Genomic DNA, 25,236 nt, shown 5'->3' with positions numbered 1-25,236 from the left:
CGGCGTACGTCCGAATAAAGTTTCTACAAAATGTATTCAACTGGAAATGATTTTTGAAAAATGAATCTCATAGTTATGTTAGTAACAACCAAATAGAGCAAACTTGTCATTACAGTCGGGGGTTCCTTTTTAAAATTTAGAACTGAAAAGGCTTTGAAAACATCGGCAACAAACAAGAAGGTTCGGTTGCCTTGATTCAACCTTTGCGAATTAATCTGAGAAACGAGTATTATACACTGCACTTGTTGTCCTTTAAGGTCTGCGGGCTGTTATACAGAACGTGTATTTTATTTGCGAATGAATGTTTTTTTTAAATGATATTTTTGTTCAGTGTTTACTACACAATGTGTGATTAAAAAAATCTTACAAGAATTACACACAATAAAAAAAAAACATAAAACACTAAAACTAATAAAAAATATACAAAAAAACCCCCCAACTATTAAAAATTAATAAACCCGCTCTGAAAACTAAAAAAAACAGAACAAAATAAAAAATTCACAACCCTGCTCAGGATCGGTCGCACAAGTCAAGGAAACATGTTTTTATCATACATGAAAGAAAGTATTGCACATCCCGCATAAGGAAAACAAGAGAAGAACACACGATGTCAGCGATTGATGACCGCGCAGCCCCAAAAGTGGTTGTGCGCGCTGATGTCTTAATTAGCTTTGAATTATTGCCACTCACGCAAATGTTGTTTGCTTTGCTTTCAGGGGTTGGGGGGGGGGGGTGCACAGTGTTGTTTTCTTTTTGAGGGGGGGGGGGGGATTCTGGCCTCATTTTTCCTCCTTTTGCACATCACTCGTTTGCTCTTCTATACGTTGCATTAACGCCCAGCTAGCTTGCGGCGCCGACATGTTTATGTTAGCCGGTGATTTAAGCCTGTGTTCATTATAGCCACAAGTAACACAGATATGTTTACGCAAGCTTCTGGTCATTATACTAGCTGGTAACGTGGACATGTTTATGTTATCCTGCCGTCATTATGCTAGCTAATGATATAGACGTTTTTATGTTAGCCTGTGTTTTTATCATATTTGCATAGTACAGCAAATATGTTTATTATGTTAGTCGACTTGCTTGTGATGTGTTTAAAATGAGGGTTTCAAGCCTGGGTTAGAGTTTCAAACTCAAAATAAGAGATTCAAATTTAGGGTTATAAACTTGAATTATGGTTTCAAAGTAGGGCCCGAGTTTGTGTTTGGGTTGTCACCAGGTTCGAGGTTTCAAGCCTGCCTGGGGTCAAATTTCAAACAAGGGTTATATTATAGGTTTAAAACCAGGGTTGGTAGCCTATTTCAAATTAGGGTTTCACGCCTGAGCTCAGGTTTCACACATGGGTTAGGGTTTCAAATTTCAGGTTATAAAATGGGGTTGGAGTTCCAAATTAGGGGTTCAATCTTGAGCTTGGGTTTCAGTCATGGGTAATCAGGTTTCCAGGTGGGATTGGAAGAATAGGTTAGGGTTCAAATCTGGGTTAGAGTCACAAAGACGAGCTTTGGTGTAACAGGGGAGTTCATTAATCAAACTAGTTTTCCTGCCTGAACAGGATGTGTAGTAAAGAACTCCATTTGGTCTTAAATAAAAAAATGGCTGTTTTGTGTTAATATAGACATAAAAAAAAAAATTCAAATTTAAAAAAAAAAAAGTAATCATAAATGGTGTGTTTTATCTAACCTCGCCCCTACAACTGCACCTTGTCTCCTTGAGAGCGAAAGGAGGTTCGGCTCCTATGACTCACAGCCCTATTAGCTTTAATTAGCTCGTTGCTATAACGAGGTGTTCACTCTAATGGAGGCGAAGAAGAAGAAAAAGAAGAAGAAGAAGTCAGAGGCAATCAGTGGTGCAAAGTGCAAATGAGACTTACTTACTCACAAATGAATTATACGCCCCCTCCGCCACCCCCCCCCCCCTCTCTCTCTCTCCCAAGCCCATTAATTAAATCCTTTGGCATCGGAGGTCTTTTTCTTAATTTCAAGTTCCATTAGCATAATAAACAGCGTGTGAGTTAGCACAATGTGATGGCGGTAATGGAGGCTATTTATTTGACGTTATTATTTAAAGCTTGGCTAATGGGAGGAGAAACAGAAATATATCTCCGACGTGGGAAAAAAAAAAAAAATCCCGTCAGGCTACGATGGTGACGCCTCGGTCGCCTTTTAAACAGTCACTGGAAAGGTTTGCACGGCGATAATTTAAAACATAATTATCTGCCTCTTCAGTTATAATTTAAGCCCAAAAATGTCCCACAGCATGAATAAAAAAAAGATTATTAAAGGGCAATTGCAGCAAAACAGCAAAAAAATGAAGGCAGACTAAAAATCTGTTTATTTAGCAGAAAATCTGCTTCAGTTCATTTTGCTCCGTTACACCAAATGAATTTCCAAGGCAACCTGTTTAGGTGAAAACTTTTTTGGGGTGCTTTTTGTGTGTGTGACAAAAAGTTGCAGCCTCAACTTAAGGTCTGCTAAGAAAAAAACGACTGTTTAAAAGTTCACACTGGAGAAAATCAACCGACTATAAAATGCACTTACAGACTGTATTTTGTGTTTTTTGGTACTAAGTGACAAATTCCTCCACTAAGATCGCAAACGTAACATTTCATTGAGACAAACGCGCACTGTCACAGCGAGTCCATTCTCTCCGCATGTAGACTTATTATTATTGTTATTTCCTCCCCCACAATAAATTGCTTGTTTCTGTACGCTTGGCGTGTCGGGTGTCGTTAGGACGACAGCGGATCGATGTCTTGCGAGGTACTCGAGGTCCGCTGGTGTGATCAGCTTACCGCACGCCTTCCGGGAAGCGACCCGCGCTTTGTTGCGCTGAAATGAATCCCCCCCGAAATCATAACCCCCGATTGGACCTTTCGATTGGCAGCTCCCAAAATGGTATCGATAAAACCCCAACTCTGCTTTGTCATTCCTCTGAAGGGTTTTTCTTGACGGGGTGTGTCGACGCCCGTACGCTCGCAAGTGTCTGCCGTGACACAATCGACATCGCAATCCAAACATGATCGACGTGTTTGGTCTCGTGTGGACAAGACGGAAATGTAAACTCGTCGAAGTTGTCCAAAGTGTCAACAGACGTCTGCTGTCTAATTTGTTTTCAAGTGTTGGCTCTCTAAAATGCTCAATTTACTGATTATTTGTATTGTATGCCGCTTAGCTATCAATAGCAGTCTTGCTTCAACATTGAACATTTTCATAGACAGGTGCTCGTGCGCTCGGCATAAAAACGGGCACATATTCATTTTCGTTCCAGGGTAAGTCGTGTTTACCGTGTTTGGGAATTCGGACCAAGGTTGTTCTTTCATTTTTTCAAGTTTTGAAGGAGTCATTGTTGTAAGTAATGCAGGGTCATGATTTTTAACAGTTGTTTTAAAATGAAGTTGAAAAATTTAGCTGTCAGAATGTGTGACGTCGAGTTTTGAAAGTCAGGGTTTCAAAGTAAGGTTTCAATGGAGGATTTGGCTTCCATGAAGGTCATGATTTGAAATGAAGTTGAAAAATTTAGCTGTCAGAATGTGTGACCAAGAGTTGGAGTCAGGGTTTCAAATTAAAGTAAGGTTTCAAAGGAGTATCTGGCTTCCATGTAGGGGAATAATTTTTAACTGTTGTTTTAAAATTGAGTTAAAAAAAAAAATCAGCTGTTCGAATGTTTGACCTTGAGTTTTGAAAGTCAGGGTTTCAAAGTAAGGTTTCAAAGGAAGATTTGGCTTCCATGTAGGTCATGATTTTTTACAGTTGTTTAAAAATTGAGTTGAAAAATTCAGCTGTCAGAATATGTGACCAAGAGTTGGAGTCAGGGTTTCAAATTAAAGTAAGGTTTCAAAGGAGTGTCTGGGTTCCATGTAGGGGAATAATTTTTAACAATTGTTTTAAAATTGAGTTAAAAAAAATTCAGCTGTCCGAATGTTTGACCTCGAGTTTTGAAAGTCAGGGTTTCAAAGTAAGGTTTCAAATGAGGATTTGGCTTCCATGTAGGTAATGATTTTTTTTACAGTTGTTTAAAAATTGAGTTGAAAAATTCCGCTGTCCAAATGTTTGACCTCGAGTTTTGAAAGAGTCAGGGTTTCAAAGTAACATTTCAAAGGAGGGTTTTGCTTCCTTGCAGGGTTACATTTCTTAACAGTAGTTACAAAATTAATGTCAGAATAGGTGACCACGAGTTTTAAAAACCCGTGACCATGCATGGGAGCCAAAACCTCCTTTGAAACCCCGACCGACGCCATTAAAATCTGAGGTCACACATTCTGACAGCTGAATTTTTCAATTCAATTTTGTAACAACTGTTAAGTTGTGACAAGTCAAACCCTCCTTTGAAACTTTACTTTGAAACTTTGACTCCTTTAACAGTTGTCACACAATTGAGTTGAATAATTCAGCTGTCAGAATGTGTTACCTCAGATTTGAATGAAGTCAGGGTTTCAAAGGAGCATTTGGCTTCCATTCAGGGTCACAGTTTTTAACAGTTGCTAGAAAATTGAGTTGAAAAATTCAGCTGTCCGAATGTGTGACCTCGAGTTTTAAAATAGTCAGGTTTTAAAGTAAGGTTTCAAAGGAGGGTTTTGCTTCCTTGCAGGGTTACATTCTTTAACAGTAGTTACAAAATTAATGTCAGAATAGGTGACCACGAGTTTTAAAACCCGTGACCATGCATGGGAGCCAAAACCTCCTTTGAAACCCCGACTGATTCCATTAAAATCTGAGGTCACACATTCTGACAGCTGAATTTTTCAATTAAATTTTGTAACAACTGTTAAGTTGTGACAAGTCAAACCCTCCTTTGAAGCTTTACTTTGAAACTTTGACTCCTTTAACAGTTGTCACACAATTGAGTTGAATAATTCAGCTGTCAGAATGTGTTACCTCAGATTTGAATGGAGTCAGGGTTTCAAAGGAGCATTTGGCTTCCATTCAGGGTCACAGTTTTTAACAGTTGCTAGAAAATTGAGTTGAAAAATTCAGCTGTCTGAAAGTGTGACCTCGTGTGGGATTCTAGTGATGTATGGAACCTGGCTAATATGCCAAAGACTGAAAAATCAATAAGAGTCTTGCATTGGCACCAACAATTACTGACAGGTGACTGTAATGTTTTTCCACCCAATGGACTCATTCGAGCTGAAATCCGAGTTGAGAGAACGCTTGTGTGTGAATTGTGTTCAGAACTGGAACGCGCATGGCTAATATGCTAAAAAGTCCGTTTCTGTGGCAGCCCAATGCACTTGTCCATTGATTTGCTTTTCAACCCGGAGCCCATCTTGGTTGAGGATACCAAGATGGTGTCAGGCAGGTTTCGGGGGCTGTCGTCTCACGTTCCGCTGCGACGTCGTGGCGGTGAAGTGACACGAAGGCTCAGGCAGAATTCAGGATGGAGCCGCTCCATTACATTAGCCGCCGGCCGTAATCCGTCACGTGGTGGCTGCGAGCCGCGTGAGGCCGAGGGCCGCCCAGCGTAATGGAGCGGACATCGATCCGTCCTCGCCGTCTTTAGCTGATTGAGTCGGATAATTAAAAAGCCTCTCGTATGTTGCCTCCATTACAGATTGTTTGTTTAAATGCTTTCTTTCTGTCTCGCTGCTGTACTGCGTACTTTAGACCAGTGGTCACCAACGCGGGGCACTAGGTTGCCCCCACACTCAGACGGTCCTCCCACAGAGCATTTTTGAATATTGTAGAAGTGATACTTTGAAAAACATTATAGGCATGGGCCAACATTAGATTCTGACCGTATGATAGCCTTGAGCAAAAATATCAGCTGTCAAGATATTAAAATTACAGCTCTAAAATGGCCTTAAAAAAAAAAAAAATTGGGTAAATAAAAACGGCATTTTCCCCATTAAATATCATCTATTTTATTTTTAAACAAAATATAAAATATTTGGTACAGAAGAAACGTGTACTGTGTTAAGTTTAAATAAATAAATAAATAGTAAGTCACATAACTGGTGAGCTATTTTTAGAGCAGACCTATGTGCTACTCATGTTGTCCTTGGGGCTAACTAGTAAACCAACACTGTAGTCTGAATGTGTGAAGTTTAAATCGAAAAGAAGATGCTACGTGAGGTAAATTGTTGATTCAAAATTATTTTGCACCTGGAATCCAGAAGTTTACCACCATCAATGAATTTATTTCGTTAAGTGCTTTTGTTTTACAACTGGTAGGCATGGAAGAGGGTCTTGCCTAGCTTGTCCGTGAAATTCAATACCGCTGTAATGAGAACCAGATCCCAGTAGATGGTGCCGTTGCATCACTTTAGATTGGAAATCAGCATAACTTTTGAGTACAAGATGCTTAAGCGGCCACGTCGATTCGTGCTTTGCACAATTTTACTAAATTGTGTGATTAGAAGTTATTGCAGTCTTGCTGAGCAAAAAATGAAGAAAAAAAAAGTTTCATGATGACATACATAATAGTGCCATGACGGAGGTCACGATTAAAAACACAGTCATCGCAGAAGCGTCATGAGCGGAGCGACGGCCCATCAGGGGATCAAAAGGTGACCTTTTCGCCGTACGAATGTGTTGCGACGTTGTCAACCTTCATGTGGCAGCGCGCGGTGACGGCTCAGCGAGAGGAAGGAAGGAAGGAAGGAATGATTAAGAGACCCGCTCTCAGCTCCTTATACATCACCGACCTTGTTCATGTGTAATTCCTTCATAATGATAACGGAGAGCAAAGTGGCATTTTCCACATTCTTAGCCGTCATGCAAGCGGGGGGTTTTAATGACTATAATTACAACAATATTAGTTTTTTTTTTAAATGTACATTAAGGCCCTTTTCATAATGTTTTTTTTTTTTTTTTTTTACTCTGGTACTTCTGGGTGGCAAAAGTGAGCGGCTAGCTACCACTGACCGGAGCTATTTATTTTGGGGTTGATTTAATTATTTTTAATTTGTGGAAAAAAAATGCATACATAAAAAAACAACACACAACTTGTATTTTTTGGTGCTAATACAGTTATTTAAGTTGGAACAACTTTCAAATCTACATTTATGGCAAAAGTGGATATTTGTTAGCACACGAAAGCCAGCAAGTTTTTTGTACCAAAACACATTTCTGAGTTGTTTTTACTTTTGTCTTGGTTGAGACAGTTGAGAGGACAACAGTTTTGTAAACTCTTATTTCTTTGTTGTGAAATGTGGATGTGAAGTTCCCCTTCCCCCAACTTTTTTAAAAAAAATTTTTACAGTTTCCATGTAGTCTATAAAATGCCATATATGCAAGTAAAAAAAAAAAAGTTAAATAAATAATAAAATAAAGTAAAATAAAAAATAATTATCTGACAATAAATATTTCCATAACTCAAATGTCATGCATGGAAATGTGGGAAAGACCATTTTCACATCAGCAATACTTTAAATATTTAGTTGAATTGCCCATCTTAAAATTGTATTTATTATTATTATTTATTTTATTTATTTTATTTATTTTATTTATAAGTTTTTTGCCTTGAAATAATTTTTTTTTTACAGTGTCCATGTGTTCTATATTATGCCATATATATAAAAAATAAATAAAAATAAAAAATAAAAGTAAAATAAATAATAAAATAAAGTACTAAAGTAAAAATTATTATCTAATAATAAATATTTCCAAAACTCAAGTGTCAAGCATGGAAATTGTATTCAATCAAAAACTGTATGTCAATTTAAATGTATTAAATAAAATTTAAATGACAGAAATTGACATGGAAAAAAGAACAGACCATTATTTAGTATTTTTACGATTTTCATTTTTTGAAAATAAATAAATGTCAAAATTAGCACAGCATTTTGTCAATATTTTGAAAATCATTTTACTCAAACATGTAAAATGCAAACAGCAAAACTGGTAATTTTGCAGTGCTTTCTTAATAATTTATTATAATGAAATATAAACTGTAAACATATATAACAAATCTGAAGAGAACCCCAACAAACAATGAAAATGAACACAAATTGACAAATTACACCCAAGTTGAAAATGGAAGAAAATCCCATCATGCACTTTGCTTCTTTACGTGACTTTTTAGTTGCTGCCTGACAAGCACGACGGGAATGAGTGCTCCTTTTAAGGTTTGATAAATGTGCACGTCCGGGTGTCCCTAATCCAATAAGCCAACACAACAACAACAACATCAGCGGCAGCAACCGCGCCAGACGTTTCCTCCGCCTGCTTTTTCTGCTCTTCTTTGAAAGGACGCGAGGCTAATGAGCCGCGCGCAGTGAGCTAGCGCCGCGTACTTTGAAGCTATCAATACGCGGCCGCTCCGAGTGCATTAGCGGCGCGATGTCTTGTGACTCGCCGCCCCCCCATTGGCCCGCGACCGCTCACGTGACCACCGGTTATATTTCATCATTTGCGCCGCCATCACGGCCCATTTGGAAATGTGCAAATTCTAATTAGCCACGAGCCTCTTGTTCCTTAATGCTTTGAATATTCAATTATTCCCGCGCGTCCCCCCCTCCTCGATGGAAACTATGCAAATGTCCGCTCATATGTCAACGGCTTTCCGAGGCCACTCTGGTTTGTTACGTTTGGCGACGCTCTCTTTGTTTATGCGCATTAGCGTTTGTGCTTTCGGACGGCAGCTAAGTGAGAGTGCGGCGGCGTTTTTTTGTACTTGGCGTCCATTAAGCTGCCGTTCATGTGAGCGCTCAAACTGCTTAATGCTCGCAAAGCGACTTTAAAGTGCACAGGCGCTAAAAGATGTTAACGTCCACTATTTGTATGCACTAAAGCGACGTTTAAAGAGGTTCAAAGCGGTATATACTGTCTGGGCCAAATGCACGCGCGTGACGGAGGAAATGTCAACGAAAACGACGGAAATAATAGCTGAAAAGCAAACAAAACATTACGTTTTCTCATCCTTTTAATTGCGTCTTTGTTGTTGTTTTGTACAATTTCAATGACATTTTGAGGGCTCTGTATTTAAAAAAAAAAAAAATGGAAGCCACAAGGCCAGTTTGCCTTAGCAACATAAATTTTCTGTCTATCATGCGTAGACCCACAAAAGTCTCACACAGCTCTGTTCGGAATTGAACAGTGTCGACTGTTTTGTTTCGATCCTTCAAAGACAAACTTGTACTCAAGATTTTGTCCGATTTCCAGGTATCTTCATCAGACATTTTTGTACTTTTTGTCCGATTGTTATCAAATTTGAAAATCCAGTCCTCAAAGCCAGCCACTTAGCAACAGGAAATTTAGTAGGCTTGTCTATCGTGAGTAGACCCACCCAAAAAAAAGTCTCACAAAAGTCTACTGTTTTGACAAACTTGTACTCGAGATTTTGTCCAATTGCTAACAAACTTGAAATCCAGCCCGCAAATCCAGTTTCATTTAAAAAAAAAAAAGAAAAATAAATTTTGGAGGTATGTTTATCATGAGTAGACCCACAAAAAAGTCTCACACAGCCATGTTAGGAATTGAATAGAAAGTCTACCATTTTGTTTTGGTCCTTCAAAGACAAACTTGTACTCGAGATTTTATCCGATTGCTACCAAACTTGAAAAACCAGCCGGCAAAGTTTCACTTGGCAACATGAAATTTGGTAGGTATGTTTATCATGAGTAGACCCACAAAAAAGTCTCAAGAACCCATGACCAAGTAAGACACAGGAATTAAGCAAATTTGGTCTGAAGCAACCATTTCTTGTAACCGCTCAAATGTGAAGTTGTCATGGGGATTTTTTTTTTTAATAGACCCACAAAAGTCTCAACAAAACCATGTCTGAAAAAAAACCACACACATTAAGACTGACATTTTGGTTTGAAGCATATCTTTGGAAAAAATTTTTTTTTTTACATGAGATTTTGTCCGATTGCTACCAAATTTGAAAATCCAGGCCGCAAAGCCTGCTTCACTTGGCAACATGAAATTTGGTAGGCATGTCTACCATGGGTAGACCCACAAAAAAAGTGTCATGAATCAGTCACAGGTCACATATAGACAGAAAAAATGGACATGTCGTAGGTCAATTACAGGATTTTTATAAAAATTCTAAATTGAATACAGTATCATAAAATTTTGAAGGATGCCTTGTGGGCTTATCCCGTTTTCCTTGGTGGAGGTTCTCTCCGTTTAATATGCGCATGTCAGCATTTTGCAAGGGCTGAACTTTGATTAAAAGAACGTCAACGCGTCTTTATTGCGGCCAAACAAGCTCCGCAATCAACTCGTTGTAACGCTTTCAATGCTAATTTTCTCCCGCTCGCTGCGGCTTAATGGACTTGTTACAGCTCGGCGTCGCCATTATCCCGAGGAGGAGCGGGAATTAATCTTGCCGGTACAAGCGTGCCGATCTCCCGCGTTAACAGCTGGATCTCCAATATGCTCCCGGCTCGGCTAATTAACAAACCGCAGCAGATTCCAGCAACTCCGCTGAAAAATTGTAGCGACGGAGCCCGGGTTGGAGGGCGGGGTAAATTCTCGGGGGGAGCTTGCACCCCCCCCCCCCCCCCTGCCCGCTTATCTTCCTGCACGCCTCATCCTTCATGTGCGACCGCTCGTCATGTCCCGTCAGTGTCGCGGTTACACCTGAACACTCGAGTGGCGCCAAACACCTGGCGTCCGCGTCGCTCTGTCCAAATGAAAAATAAGCATAATCTGCGTCCGGCAAATGAGGGAGCGGTTGACGGATTGGACGCCCGCTTATGCAAAACGGACGAGCGGACCGCCGAGTGTCCGCAACAACTCTGCTTTCCTCTTGACCGCGACATTCCAGTGCTGTTATCCCAGTTAGCAAAACTGTTACATTAAGAAGCGACCGAGAACTTTTTGTGTTAGGATATAATCCATGCTAATCTGCTTTATACCTCAATTTGATGGTATGTTCTGAGTTTCTTCTGGTTTTACCTTAATCTGAAAACATTATCTGGAATAGTCCAAGTTTTACCCAGATGTTGAAACATGAGAGTTTGGACCGTGCGACTAGGACAGGGATGGGCATACTCGGTCCTCAGTCCTGCAGGTTTTGCATGTTTCCCTTCTCCGACACAGCTGATATATGATCAGATCATCAGCAACGATCCCATTGATTGGAATCTTCTTATTTTTGAAGAGGGAAACCTTCAAAAACCTTGAGGACAGAATTGCGCACCTTTAGACTAGGATGCACTTGTTTTGAGGGGACTATATTAACTGTTAGTCTAGATTTGACCCTGGTATGTAGCCCAGGTATAGGGTTCAATCTGTATCTGTGTAATCTGGATTAGGATCCAGATTTTACCCTGGAATTAGGATATATTCTGTCCTGGTTTGTACCCCAATATTTTACATGTTTTTTTTTTTACTCTAGTACTAGAATGTGATCGGGGATAGTCTTGGGTTAGGGTGCAAGAATGATAGGTGAATTTTAGTGTATATTCTGAATGAGTCCAGGTTTTACATTGGTGGGTCAAGTTTTTTCCCCGAGGAGAACGGGGATAATCTGAAATATCACGGTGAAGGTATATTCTAGGATTGTCTGGTTCTCTGCCATGGTTTGATGCTACATCCTGGTTTATACCATGGAAATTGGCTATAATCTGGACTAGGATGGTTTCTGATACAAGGTGCTCTACAGGTTGTTAGGGTGCGTCCAGAGCATGTTAGAGTTTAAAATATCTATACCTGTATATTGGATATAGGGTGATGTATGTAAGAGCCTGGTCTAGTTTTGTTAATAATCCAGGAGATGGGGCATAATCCGCACATACATGGTGAGTGTATATTCTAGGATTATGTAGTTTATACCCCTTTGTAAAAATTGGGGATATGATATATTTTGGAATGGATTTTGTGAGTCTGTGGGCCTTTAAGGCTTCTCTAAGTTTTTTTGTTTGTATTTGTCATTTTAAAAGAGCGCTATGTTACCCGCCAGCTCATATCATGTGACCGCGCTGCCTCAAATATCCGCCGCTTGAAATATCGACTTCAATATCTCATTTGGAGGGGGAAAAAAAAGGAATCATGTCATCCGGTGATGTTAAATCCATACTCATTTGCGCGCTGAATGTCGGCGGAACGTGCCAGAACACGGGCGATGTGAGACATCCCCTCTCGGAACGCCCAGCTCGACTCCTCAACCAGGGACAAAATGGAGGCGAGCATTAAGGCCAAATGAAAAGAGCTATTGATTGTGCTCTTAATGCCTCGCTTTCTATTTGCCCCATTTGCTAAACGCACAATAACAAGAGCTCACCGTAGCTAACAATGTTCCTTAACGAGCACTCGCAACCAAAGAATTAGCCGAACGATTCACAGATGTTCCACTCCTCTTAATCTCGGCCATGATGCAACGGAGACGGCATTTGATGATTTTAAAATGCGATCGTATCGTGTTAGCGACAAGATGGATGATTGGATGCTGACGAGATGAGAATGAGGTTAAAATCCACGAGTTTGTCAATCAAATCAAAAGATGTTCGCTTGATGGGGTCCAGATGGTGAAATAAAACAAAGTGAATTGATGGATTCCATCACTGTGATGAGCTTTCGTGACGAAGACGGTTAGGACTACATTACCCATAATTCCAAATAGCAGCCGATCATTGGGTTGGATTAAGTAGTCGTTGTTTACATATGACATTGGCATTAGCCTGCTAACATCACCACTCTGCGCTAGTATTTTACTGTACAAATCCTTATCATAAGCTTTAGCCAGAAAAGAATAGCACTCTATTTTACACGTTACACTTATTTGATACACACAGTCATCTTATACATGACCACAACGCACTTCTGTTTTGGTGTTAGCCTACTAACAGTACCACAGCGCACCTCTATTTTCCACATTAGCATTAACTTTAGCTGTGGTCACAGTTCACCGCTGTTTTACACATAAAGTTAGCATTAGCCAACTATCATATCACAACACATTTGGATTTTGAAAACACAATTAGCATTGGACAGCTAACGCTACCAACACGCACCACTAGTTTACGTACAGTTAGCATTAGACCTCGAAAACCACCACATCACACCTCTATCTTAAAGTTAGCTTTAACGTTAGCCAACTGATACTTCCACAACACACCTATATTTTATATACATTGTTAGCATTAGCTTTATCCAGCTGACGTGACCACAGTACACTTCTATTTTGTATAGCATATTATCATTAGCCCACATGACCGCTTCTGTTTTTGCATATACAGTTAGCATTAGCTTTAGGCAGAAACTCACTTCTGTTTGAAAGTGCTAAATATGACTTGACTTGACTCTCTTACATAATGTACTATAGCTTTGGCAAGCTAGCATCACCAAAGTACACCTCTATTTTACACTAGCATTAGCTTTAGCCAGCTAAAACCACAACTCGATAAACAGAGTCATGTTGCCCTAGTTTACATGTTGCCAAACTTAGCGACACGAGAAGCTTGTCGAATGGTCTTTTAATCAGATTCATCTACCTGTATTTAGCTGCGCGGCAAATGCGTGTAAACATGAAAGCCAGAGCAGGTTTATCTCACGTGGCTTTGATGTACTCGAACGGCGAGTTAACTGTTGACGTCACGCGATTGTATCGGTTGATGCTATCGCGGCGTTGCCTTACCTGAGGCCACACTTTTTCATAATAAGTCAAAAAAAATAAATAAACATTGATGCATGATAACATAAACTTTAAATTTTATCTGCACACGTTTTTAGTCGCGGTTGCTCAAAGCTCATCAGTAAAGGCGTAAATTGTAAATCCAATCTAAAGTCGAATGCCCCTGATTGGTTTTACAAGTGGGTGCAAATTTTTGAGAAAAATGTCTGGATTGAAACTATGGGCAAATTGGCAGTAGCCTATAGCTATAAGTGAAGAATATAATAAAAAAAATATATATAAATGTAGGGATTTTAAAACAAGAGTGGACTAACTAAATTTTTTGTTAATTGTTATGTTCTAGAAATGAATACCGAAAAGGCATATTTCATATGAATATGTCAAGTAAACTCAATTAGGTTTAGATCCATGTTTGACATATAATATTCTTGGAAGTCCTACGGCGTGCCACAGGGATCTTTTTTCTACACTGACTAATGTTACTGCAAAATGAAAAGGGAAGATTAAGAAGGGAGTGTTGAAAAGACAGAGAATGTCCACTTTCAATTACTTTATTAAACACACGGAAACAAAATAAACATGTACAAAATATTCATACATAATGGCCACAACTGACAACCGTTAACCAGCTAGTTAGCAGCCAGCTGCTCAACTGAACTTGGACTTACCAACTCCGTTTTCATCCACCGACGCCCACGTCACTCACCAGGCCAGACCTATCATACTGTAGGCCTATATTATATATCAGAGTATCCAATTAGTTGATGTTAGCTATTAAAATGTTGATTATGAACATTTTCGCTGTGTTTTGATTCATCCGCAGCAGAAGTCGAGCTTGGTTTCTTCCTGCTGCTCTTTTTCTTTTTGCTGACTGGGCTTCTTCTTCCATCCTGGGACAGTGGCATGCCGGGGACCAGATGGTCTTGTCCCCCCCCCCCTACTGGGAGCGTCGCTGTGCAGTGTATCCGGAATTGGGCAACCACTCTCACCGGACACTTCGCCATCCAACAAGCGGCAATGCAAAAATTCTGGTATTCCTTTTATTGCGATACTAATATTTAATTTGAATAAAAGTATTGGTAATACACCATTTAGCATCTTTCAATACTCTATGATAAACATTCAATCACATTTTTAGCACTTTTTTAAAAAATACTCTTAGGGGAAAAAACGATTTTAAAAAATATGCAAATTTACTCGCTACTGTATTCAAGTTCTTAATTTATTTGTAATTACAATTTCAAGTCTGGATTAGGGTTTCAAACAAGGATTTTAAGCAAGGATTAGTGTTTAAATGCAGACATCCCAGCCAGGGTTAAGGTTTCAAGCCTGGAACAACGGAGCCCAACCCAAAATACACTTAGGACCGCCCCTCATTTGAATAACATTTCAACCTAACAGAGCGTCTGCAGCATGAAATAAATGAATGTGAGAGCAGGGCGTTTTTATTGATCGGTTGATATTTAATTCTATTTATATATTTATTTTTGTGTTTATTTCAACATTTATTTTTATATTTATTTTATTTTTTGAATCTCGTTTTTTATTATTATTTTTTTTACTTTTATTTATTTATTCATAGACACATGTATTTTGTTGTTTTTTATTTTCATTTTTATTTATTTATTTAATTACATTTTTGAATTATTTCCATTTTTGTTGTCACTTTTAGTCATTTATTTATTTATTTATTTTTCGAGCAAGAGTTCAAATTAAGGTTTCAAACGCGGTTTCTTTTTCGAATAAGGTTTTCAAGCCTCTGCTGGAACTTCCAGCTAGGCTTCAAACAAGGATTAGGGTTTCAAATTAGGCTTTTCAGGCTGGTTTTTAAGTGTGTTTTCAGGCCTGAGTTTTAGGTTTTTAAGGCTTCAATGCAGACTTTCAAGACGGGGTTAAGATTTCAAATGAAGGTTTCAAGACGGGTTTCAAATTTGGCTATCAAGCAAGAGTTGGGGTTTCAAATGAGGGGTTTCTTTCACAGCATGTTTTAGAGTTAGGACTTTTGCAATTTTAGAAGTGGTGCTTGAAGCCTGAGTTAGGGTGTTAAAATAGGTTCTCAAAGTAGGGCAGATGAGGCCAATCTTTTCCTATTACTGTTTACAACTAAAACAAGATAAATGAGATGTTGCATATTTTCATTGTTTCAAGTGTTGCCTAATGAGTCACTTGTACAAGTGCACGTTTAATTCCCTTCAAGTAGTTCGTCGAGAGGCTGACACGGAGCTCATGAATAATTAATGAGCTTGTTCAAGTGCCCCGCCCAAACACCCCCCCCACCCCTTCTCCTTCCCCCATCTCACTGGAGGTGAATTTCCGCCGTCATCCAGCCGGGATTAAGCTGCTCTGCACGTGTCAAAACAAACCAGCTGATTCTTTCCTCTCGGCTCTCACTTTGGACTCATTATTGAAATCATCTTAAGGTGAAGACGAGCTGCTGGCTGACAGGACGATTACCGGGCGTTCACTAGCGCCACCTGACATCACACCAGTAAGCTCGCAATGCCAGGGTTAAGGTTTCAAAGTAGGGTTTCAAGACATGGTTATGGCTTCAAATGAGTTTTTTTTTTTTTTTTTAACAATATGGACTTGAGAGCGTGTCAGCCGATCGTTCATTTCCTGCGAAAAGTAGTCGTTTAGTGTGGAGGGGGACGTTCACCTTGCATCGTGACACCTCACAATCCTCTGGAGTTGTTTGGCAAAAAAATCTTGCGTGATTGTAACTATTCATCATCCAGCCCGGCGCGCCTAATTGCGGCCCTGTCGACAAACTCTCAGGTGGGCGTCGCGGACAATTAAAGGCCCAAAAAGCCTCGCTCTCTTTTCCCTCGTTCTCTTTTTTTTTTTTAAGTGTTACTTATTTAGCCACTTCCATTAGCCAGTTAGCCTCCTGTCAGTGCGACTCAGTCCCATCATCCCTCACTAACCCCCCCCCTCCCCAACTTCCCCTCCTTGGAATTAACAGGTAATTTGTAAACGTCACTTTGGGTTAGACGCCTCATTTTGTCGCCGGCTTTCTCAACAATCCGCCAAACGCCGGCTAATTTTTCCTTGTCGCACGCGCGCGGATTTCGGCGGGCAAATAGTTATGCTCCGCTAAATGAATAAATGAGAAGCACTGACGAGCTAGTCCATCAATCAGTGATAAGATAAATTAATTTATATTGTATGACAAACATGCTAATAGCAACATACCAGACACTCTTAACTAATTACATTATTTCCTTAATTTTTGTGTGTGTTTATTGTACTTGTACTTTTCAAGAAAAACACAACTTCTGCTGTATCTAGAAAAAAATGAGACTGGATTCTCCTAACTTTTTTTCCCTCTGATTTTTCGTAGTGATACTTTTTAAAGTTTTTCTTAAAAAAAAAAATCTTTTAAAAACTTTTTTTTTCTTTAGATTTTTTTTATAAATACACTTTTTTTTCCAGCAGGAATACATTTTTTTGTGAAAAAAATCTCATCTTGGAAATCTAACATTCTTGAAAATAATTATAAATAATTTGTTTTAATTACAATTATTTTAATTAGAAATACCAATTCAACAATCGATTTAATCCTGAAAAGCAACGACATTTTCTAAAAAAATAAACAAGACTTCCTTTAAAAAAAAATAATAATAATCCTTCGCACAAGATTATGACTTTTGAAAAAAAACATAACTCATTTTGTTAAAAGAGTTTTAAGAGACTTGGAAATTTTTTATTTTTTTTACACATTTTACAAATATGTATTTTTATTAAACTTCTATTAAAATTCTTGTAAAAAAAAAAGTACATTTCATAAAAAATATCCTTTTTTATAAACATGAGCATTTGGGGGGAAAAAAAGTTTTTTTTTATCTTGAAAAACTATGACTTGAAAAAAAGCACATTTTAAATTATTAAATCATTTTTTTTGTAAAAATGCATTAACTTTTGTAATGAAATTAATTTTTGTCAAAAAAAATATACTTTTTTTCTTGAAAGAATAAAAATGTCAAAACGTTAAAGATCCAATTAAAGCAAACAATTGGCACGACATGACCACCAACCGTAACACTTGCAAATATTACACGTCCCTTCCTTTGTTTTGTTAGCCCCCTTCAGCCGGTGCCGTTTTTCTCTCCCTTTATCACGGTGAAGTATTAGCCTAGCGTAAGGTCGCGTGCTTCAAGGTGGGGAAGCGCAGAGAGGTGGGACTTTTTCGTCCCATTAGCGAAGGGGACACGCGTAATTAGGAGAATGAGATAAGGAAGGATATGATAAAGAGAGCAGGAAAGAAGGCAAGTTGGTCCAAAATGGGCGAGTGTGATTGATTCGGGGCAGAGGATACCCTTGCTGTAATGATAGCTTTATAATTAAGATGAAAGAAGCGTCAAACGCTCCGAAGACGCCGCAGTCATGTCAAGGGGCTAACATCGGCAAACAAGGGCGCACCCACACTTGTCCCTTTTGGTTGCTTCAGAAGGTGTACAAGTCACCGCTATATCGGTAATAAGTGCCAAAATTCATGTTGCTAAGTTGAACTCGCTTCGGAGGCTGAATTTTCAAAATTGTGGGTTTGTAACGATATAGTTTAAAGGAAGTCATCTAGCTTCAATGATGGAAAATTAAATTAATTAATTAAAATCAATTATTATTATTTCTAGGACTGGTTTATTTTTGAAGGACACCTGGAAACAACCTTAACCCCTGGGCGTTATTTTATTTTGAAATGGCTTGGTCAGAACCAACAAAAAGCCAAAAAATGGTCAAATAACGCCCAGGGGTTAATTAAAATGGCAACTTCAAGCCAAAATGTCAGACTCCGCGAATTCATTTTGCGGTTCTTGGCGGATTACATTTTCAAATTGTTTCTTATTATTTTCGTGTTTTCTGGAAATAACCAAAAATGGGCATCTTTCTGTATTTTTTTCCCAACATGACTTCCTGAGACTTTTTCGTCGGTCTACCAAAATCCACGTTGCCAAGTGAAACAGTTTTTTAGGGCTGAATTTTCACAATTCTGGCGATGCAACTATGCCGTTCAAAAGAAATCAATGAAATCTGACACTGTGCTGACATAGCAAAAAATCTTCACAATTTAGCGTCGTCTACTGTCTCTAGTGTACTCGGTGCCAATTTGGTAGAAATGGGATCAAATCTATGGGACAACTTGACATTTGAGCCTAAAATGACTTTCAATGAATTTCAAACCAACATGGCGGACTTTCCATGTCGATTTGGGCGCCAGTGGCTTCTTGAGACTTTTTTGCGGGTGTACTCATGATAGAAATGCCTACGAAATTTCATGTAGTTACGCGTAACCCGGCTTCGGGGACTGAATTTTCAAAATAAAAAATATTAGATCTTTGATCTAGATCCGCCCACACGCAATTACGAAAAACCTAAATTCTTCACCATTTTGCGTCATCCATCTTTGGTTCTAATTTAGTAGACAAAATCTGTAGGCCAAATTTGCCTTTGAAGGACCCTTGGAAATGGCCAAAATGACCCTAAAATGGCCGCTTCAAACCAAAATGGCAGACCTCTTGTGTACGTCTTCTTAACTGAACGAAAAAAAACGAGGCGAAAGGCATGTGTTGAACAGCATCTGATGTGCGATGATGATGACGAGGGTGATGACGATGAGTCAGTGTTCACATGGCGGCAGATTGGAGCACCATCTGTGCCGGTAGCACCGCCACAGCCTGGCGTCCGTCGCTAATGAGCTGGACTGACAGAAAACAACAATTAGAATACAAATATAGAGAGAAATGGGTCACTCCAGAAAGGAAAAAAAAGTTCTATAGAAAAAAAAAACGAGAAAATTTTTTTTTGTGGGGGGGGGGGGATAAAACAATATTTTAAGAAAAATGCTTGGGGGAGGTTCCAGGGAAAACAAAAAATCATGTATATCCAGACTACCAGGAAACATGTTTTATTTTTGCCTAATGCCTAATCTATAGGAATAATACATGCTGATTGAGAGTATGAAATCACCGATGATATTACCATCCCAGTCGAAAGTGTTCTTTAGTTTCACGCACACCCAAAAAATGAACACATTGGGGAGAAAATCCCATCAAAACGTGTCATGTGTCAGATTTAAATAAGCCGTTTTTTAAACCAGGAAATCAGCATACCGGCTGGCTCAGAGGCTAACGTGCTAAAGTGCACCAACGACATGATTGAATGTAATCTGTGGTGTAGTATGCTAATCTTTAGCACTGGCATATTCGCGCCGAGGCAGGTGCGCGCTTGGTGGCGTGTGTGTGCTGCTCGCCAGCGTGCACGCGACAACGCATCGTCTTCTTATGGATCAGTGATACAAGGTTGTGTGCTAGCATGAATAGATCTTAAATGCAGCACTGTATGCTAACTTGTTATGCTAGCTCGCCTTGTGGTCGTATCCTACTTCTCAGTTGTCTGGAATGCAGCATATGTTTTGGAATGGAATGCTAACTGTTCGCTAGTCATGGTATGCAATCTTGCTACCGTAGCTCACTATTCTAGCTTGCTTGCCTAGTTTACTATATTAGCTTGCTTTAAGGAAGGTAGGAAATAAGAACCTTCCAGTAATCTCAAATGCATCATGTTTTGTCATGTCATGCTAGCTAGCTACCGTCACTAGATATTGTATGCTACCTTGCTAAGCTAGCTCACTATTCTAGCTGACTTCAAAGTCATATCGTCAAAGGTCATAACTCATCATAGGACGCCAGTTAGCTATGGTCCCTAGTCATGATATGCTAGCTCACTAGCCTTATTTGCTAGCTTAGTTTATGAAGAGGCTCTTCTTTACCAGCTATTTTTTACTTCATTTATCCTAAACGCAGTGCATTTAGGATAAATATACTGTGGTACGCTAGCTTGCTATTATAGCTTACTATACTAGATCACAGTTTTTGCCTGCTTTATTCCCTACTTACTAGTTGTCTTGAATAGAGTGCATTTTTCGCCAGAGTATGTGAGCTAGATACTTTGCTCATTAAAGTATGCTAGCAAGATGAGCTAGATTGATTTGAAATGTTCTTTCCTAATTCCAAATAACCTCAAACCGCATATGTTTCCTCATGACCTATAGCTAGCTATTTTGATTTGCCATGGTAGGCTAGCTTGCTAAGTTGATGTTAGCTCTTGACGCTACGTTTGTTCATGTTAAGGTCGTCACCTATTTCCTACTTCCCATTCATCTTAAAAGCAGGTTATGTTTGGGCATGCGAGTTACGTTCACTCATCATGGTATGCTAGCTAGCTAGCGATGGTTAACCGCAAATCTATGCTTGCTAACAACAAACAACACATAATCATTATCGACCCAGCGCCTTTCTTGTTGTGACTCGGGACACACGTGCTATGACCTTTGCCAACATGGCCGCCCTCCCTCGCCGTCTCAAACCTAATTTGCCGCTGATTGAAGGCTGTTTGATTTGGACATTTTCTGAGGCAAAGTGCTCTCAGAGAACAAATTTAATCATATAAAAAAATGCAATAAAAAAAAAAATCCTCTTTTCTTTTTCTTGAAATGTCATTTCCTGACGTTGCCTAAAAAAAAAATCTGATTGATCAAATCTTAACGAGCGATGCTATTTGGCGGAGTGGACTTACGGATGTTGACCTTTTGTGAAAGCCACGCAGAGAGACATCTGGCCTGCGGGGGGAGCACTCAAGGATTGAAGGGAATCACCCAATTAAAGGAAAATACGGCGCAGTGCAATAAAACGGATTAGATTACACAGCGACGCGAGTCACTAGTGGGCTGCCCGTCTGCCTCGCACTTCTGAGGTTCCCCGCTCATTCCGCCCAGTACATTGTTTGTCGATATTTACTGTATACAGTAGCTGGCTGGCGACCAGTCCATTCTCGGTTTCATCTTTCTGGTTCCTTCCTTGCGAGAAAGGGAAGAAATTGCACAAAGCAGACGGCCGCAATGCAGCACACACGAGTTGCCGTCCCGACCAGCGCGACTTCCTGATGACACGTCAACGTGGACGTGCGCTGTGATAGATGGCTGAAACGAGTCCCCGTGCGTGCGCGTGTTATTTAGCGCACGGCATGCAAATGTTTACAGACGCGGAGCAGTAGATGAAGATAAGCGCAGAAGTGCGACGTGTCCTTGAGGCTTTGAAAAGCAGATCCATTTAGATAGAAAGCAAGACAACGAGCAAGACGAGGAGGAAGACGAGGAGGACGCCTCTCATATCTGCGCCGCCTTTGGAGATAGCATCTTAGCAAAGTAGCTTGAATGCTGATGACGATCCAATTACCACAGCCACCCAACACATTTGCAGACGGGACGACTTACTTTTTGCTTTGCATCTTTAGTTAATGGCTGCTTTAAAAAAATAAAATAAAATTATATATATATATATATATATATATATATATATATATATATATATATATATTTACTTGTGATATGTGGCTGGAAAATGTAGTTTGCACTTTGCAAAGTAATTTTTTCTGGAGAACCAAAGTGTGGTGGTAACTAGCCAGATTTTTGGAGGCAAAAAAAAACAATTTTTTTGTTAACTTTTAAGAAATAAGTCTTCATACTAAGGGGAAAATTGTTTTATGTCTTAAGATAATTTTTTGGTGTTCACTTATATAAATATATATATATTTTATATATAAAAACAGGGTTAAAATTCAAATGTGTTCTACTGATGTTTTTTTTAAATTTTTTTAAACAAGTCATATTTAAAAAAAATAAATAAAGGAAAGAAAAGAAGACATCGCTATTGCTAGCTTCCCTCCAACACCTGCTGGGAGGAAAACCAACGACATGAAAACAAGACAGGCTGCCCCCCCGCCCGCTCCACACGAACCCCCCACCGCCATCCGTTGTATCAAAACGTGCTAATGCATTCCCGCTCATGGACGGCCGCCATTTTGTGTACGTTTGAAGGCGAGGACGGGCGCGGCATGCTAGCAGCTAATTAGCGGTGGGGGGGGGTTGGCCAAATGGGCCTCAGCGAATGGATGCGCATGCGGGCCTCGGCAATGAAATTAGAGAAACGACGCGCCCACCAATATACAAATCACTTCTCATTCATTGACAGAGAAAAAAAATGCTTTGAAAATGTTTCAAGCAGTCTATGCAATATGAAGGAATACTTTGGCCACGATGAAAAGTTGCTATATTAAGAAAATAAACAAAAAGCTCATGAGAAGAATTGGTATTATTACAAAGAAAAATATAAATATTTGATATTAATATTTATTATAATGTTTATATAAATATTAATATGTTGTTACCCATGGACAAGATTGATATATTTTTCATGCATTATTTGATCTCTTATTAGATATGGGAAAGTGCTGACCAGGTATCAGTATCAGGCCGATACCAGCCTTTTTATTTTTTATTTATTTTTTATCTTGTACTCATGGAGGCTGCCAATACCAGCCACCAATATTTAAGGCAAAGAATATCTCACAGTTGGGCAGTTGATCGTTTGGTGCTTTATTACAGCAATTTGATACATCAGCCAATCATAATCTGAATTTGAAAGAAAGAATTATCTGTCACTACACATTGAAATGTTATATATCCAAAAACTTGAGTTGAGGACTCAAGGAGAGAATACTCGTACTGGTGTCAGTATGAAAAAAGTAGTACTGAACAGTCCATGTATTTATTTTTGTTGTAATTTATTTCTATTGTTATTTTATATTTATTCATTTGTTTTTGTGATTAAAAAAAAAATGCAATTATTTATTTAGATTTCTTTTCATTGAATTTTATTTAGTCTTGGTAATTTTATATTTTTTAATTTGTGTTTATATTTATTTAAATACTTTAAATAATTGTAATGTTTTTGTTGCTGATGTGATTATTTCTCATTTTCAGAAAAAAATATTTGAATTTATATTTTTAGTTGTTATATATTTTTGTCATATATAATATCTATTTATTGTTATTTTTAATTATTTTTTGCAGTTTTTTAAAAACATTTTTAATGTTTATTTTGTACTATATATTTAAAAAAAAAACTTTTTATTTTATTTTATTTTTTAATATTGTAATTATTTTTTCCACTTGCTCTATTTAATGTTTTGTAGTTAATTAAAAAAAATATATTTATTCCTTGTTTAATTTTTAACTTTCTATTTTCTTATATTGCAGTTTTTTTCAAGTCCAAATGGTGTTGGTGGCGGTCCAAAACACGAGCGCTGGGAGATGACCTGAACAGGTCAGCATCTTAAATACCCTTTATCGCCCAACTCCCCTTTTTAACGCAGTTAAAATATGCAAAGAGGCTAACGCTAAGCGCCGCTGCCTACATTATTTATCCCGCTGGGAGGGAAAAAAAAGAGTTTTTATCAGTGCATTAAGCTCGGCTTTGCTTCACTTTTTGAAAATATTCACATTACCCAAAAGTGGAGAGCAGACTTTTTTTTTTTTTTGGGTTCCTTCCTCTCTCCAATGTTTGCTTAAAAAGCGCAAGGCGGACACTTTTGAATGGAATCGCTGCGGGTAATGCTAAAAGGCCAACATTTACATCAAGTTACTGTAAGTCTCTTTCTTACTAGTCAAGTTGAAATCTACCAAAAGATATATTTTATTTTAGTGAGGGATTATAACACTTTGACATGCTAATCATAAGACCATTTACAGCCTTTTGCAATGTATGTTAGCATTAAGCTAAATGGACTGCCATAAGGCTACGTGGTTGTTTTAATGACGCTGGGCGCAATTTTTCCCTATTTTATGTTTGACAGTGAACTTCGACCATGATATCATACAGCAATCGTGTCTTACATTCAAATGTAAATATGTAAATTAGAAGCCTATCAATGGTAACTATTGTGAAAGTATAGTTCAGTAGAGGTTGATCCGATACAGGAATCCGATTATTATTATTATCTTTTTGACTGCTGCCTGTCAAACGCGCTGCAAAGTGACAGGTCGATTGGTCATTTGTGCTCGGTTAAAAAGGCCAAAGAGGCTCGCTAGCACCCGTGTGCTAAAAGCTCTCCACCGCAAAGTAGTCTCTTAGCGAGTGTGTGTGCATGTGTGTGTAAAGACTACTTCAACGGAAGTGGCTCTCCACTTATGACAGCCGAGTGCAGAGCTTCAAGCACGTGCGCAGCATCCGACACTCTCGCAAATCAGAATTGTGCTTCACTTTTTGCAATTGCTATTGTTCTGCACATATATAAAGCATTGTTAGTATGTTTCGCATATAATTTTAAAGTATTTTCTAGTAGTATTATCTAACATTTAGCTTTTATTTTTACATTTGTTTTTACTTCATCTTTTCTATAATTTTAGGTATTTATTTTTTATTAACTTTAAAAAAATAAACACTTTGCCTAATTTCACATGTATTTATATAATTGTATTATTATCTTATATTATTTAGATATTTTAAGTGCAACTGGTGGTTTTAAAAATGCATTTAATTATTTATTATTTCTTAAGATGTTTTTTTTAAATTATTTTTTATTATATTTCGCACATATTTTTAGACTAGAGTATTTAAAAAATATATTTTTTCAAATTTATCTTGTTTTATTTAATTTTTTTTTAAATGTTGTAGGTATTAATATTAATATTTTTCACAATGAAATTATGTTTTTTTTCATATTTTCATCTCTTTTTTTTTTTTTTTTTTATGCAGCCGGTGTTAGGATCTAAATGACCATGCGGCGGGACGCGTAGCTCGGCGTAGGTGTTTTTGAGACGTCAGGTGGTAGTATCGGCGCCAGATGAGAGGCCGCTGGTTCGTTAGACGAGCAGCAGCA

At 38.5% G+C, this 25,236-nt stretch overlaps 1 long non-coding RNA gene across 1 annotated transcript in view; it reads left to right on the top strand.

Annotated features, from left to right (window-relative positions):
• The window catches only part of LOC144062257 (uncharacterized), a 68,263-nt gene that overhangs the window by 9,343 nt on the left and 33,684 nt on the right, over positions 1-25,236 (top strand). Inside the window, exons 3-4 of the long non-coding RNA XR_013296365.1 lie at positions 14,421-14,552; positions 23,615-23,681. This is a non-coding gene — a long non-coding RNA (uncharacterized LOC144062257). The remainder of the gene's footprint in view (positions 1-14,420; positions 14,553-23,614; positions 23,682-25,236) is intronic.

The sequence above is a fragment of the Vanacampus margaritifer genome, chromosome 13 (genome assembly GCF_051991255.1).
Source record: "Vanacampus margaritifer isolate UIUO_Vmar chromosome 13, RoL_Vmar_1.0, whole genome shotgun sequence".
Taxonomy (NCBI): Eukaryota; Metazoa; Chordata; class Actinopteri; order Syngnathiformes; family Syngnathidae; genus Vanacampus; species Vanacampus margaritifer.
The sequence above is the reverse complement of the archived record's forward strand: the minus strand, read 5'-3'. Positions and strand labels throughout refer to the sequence as shown.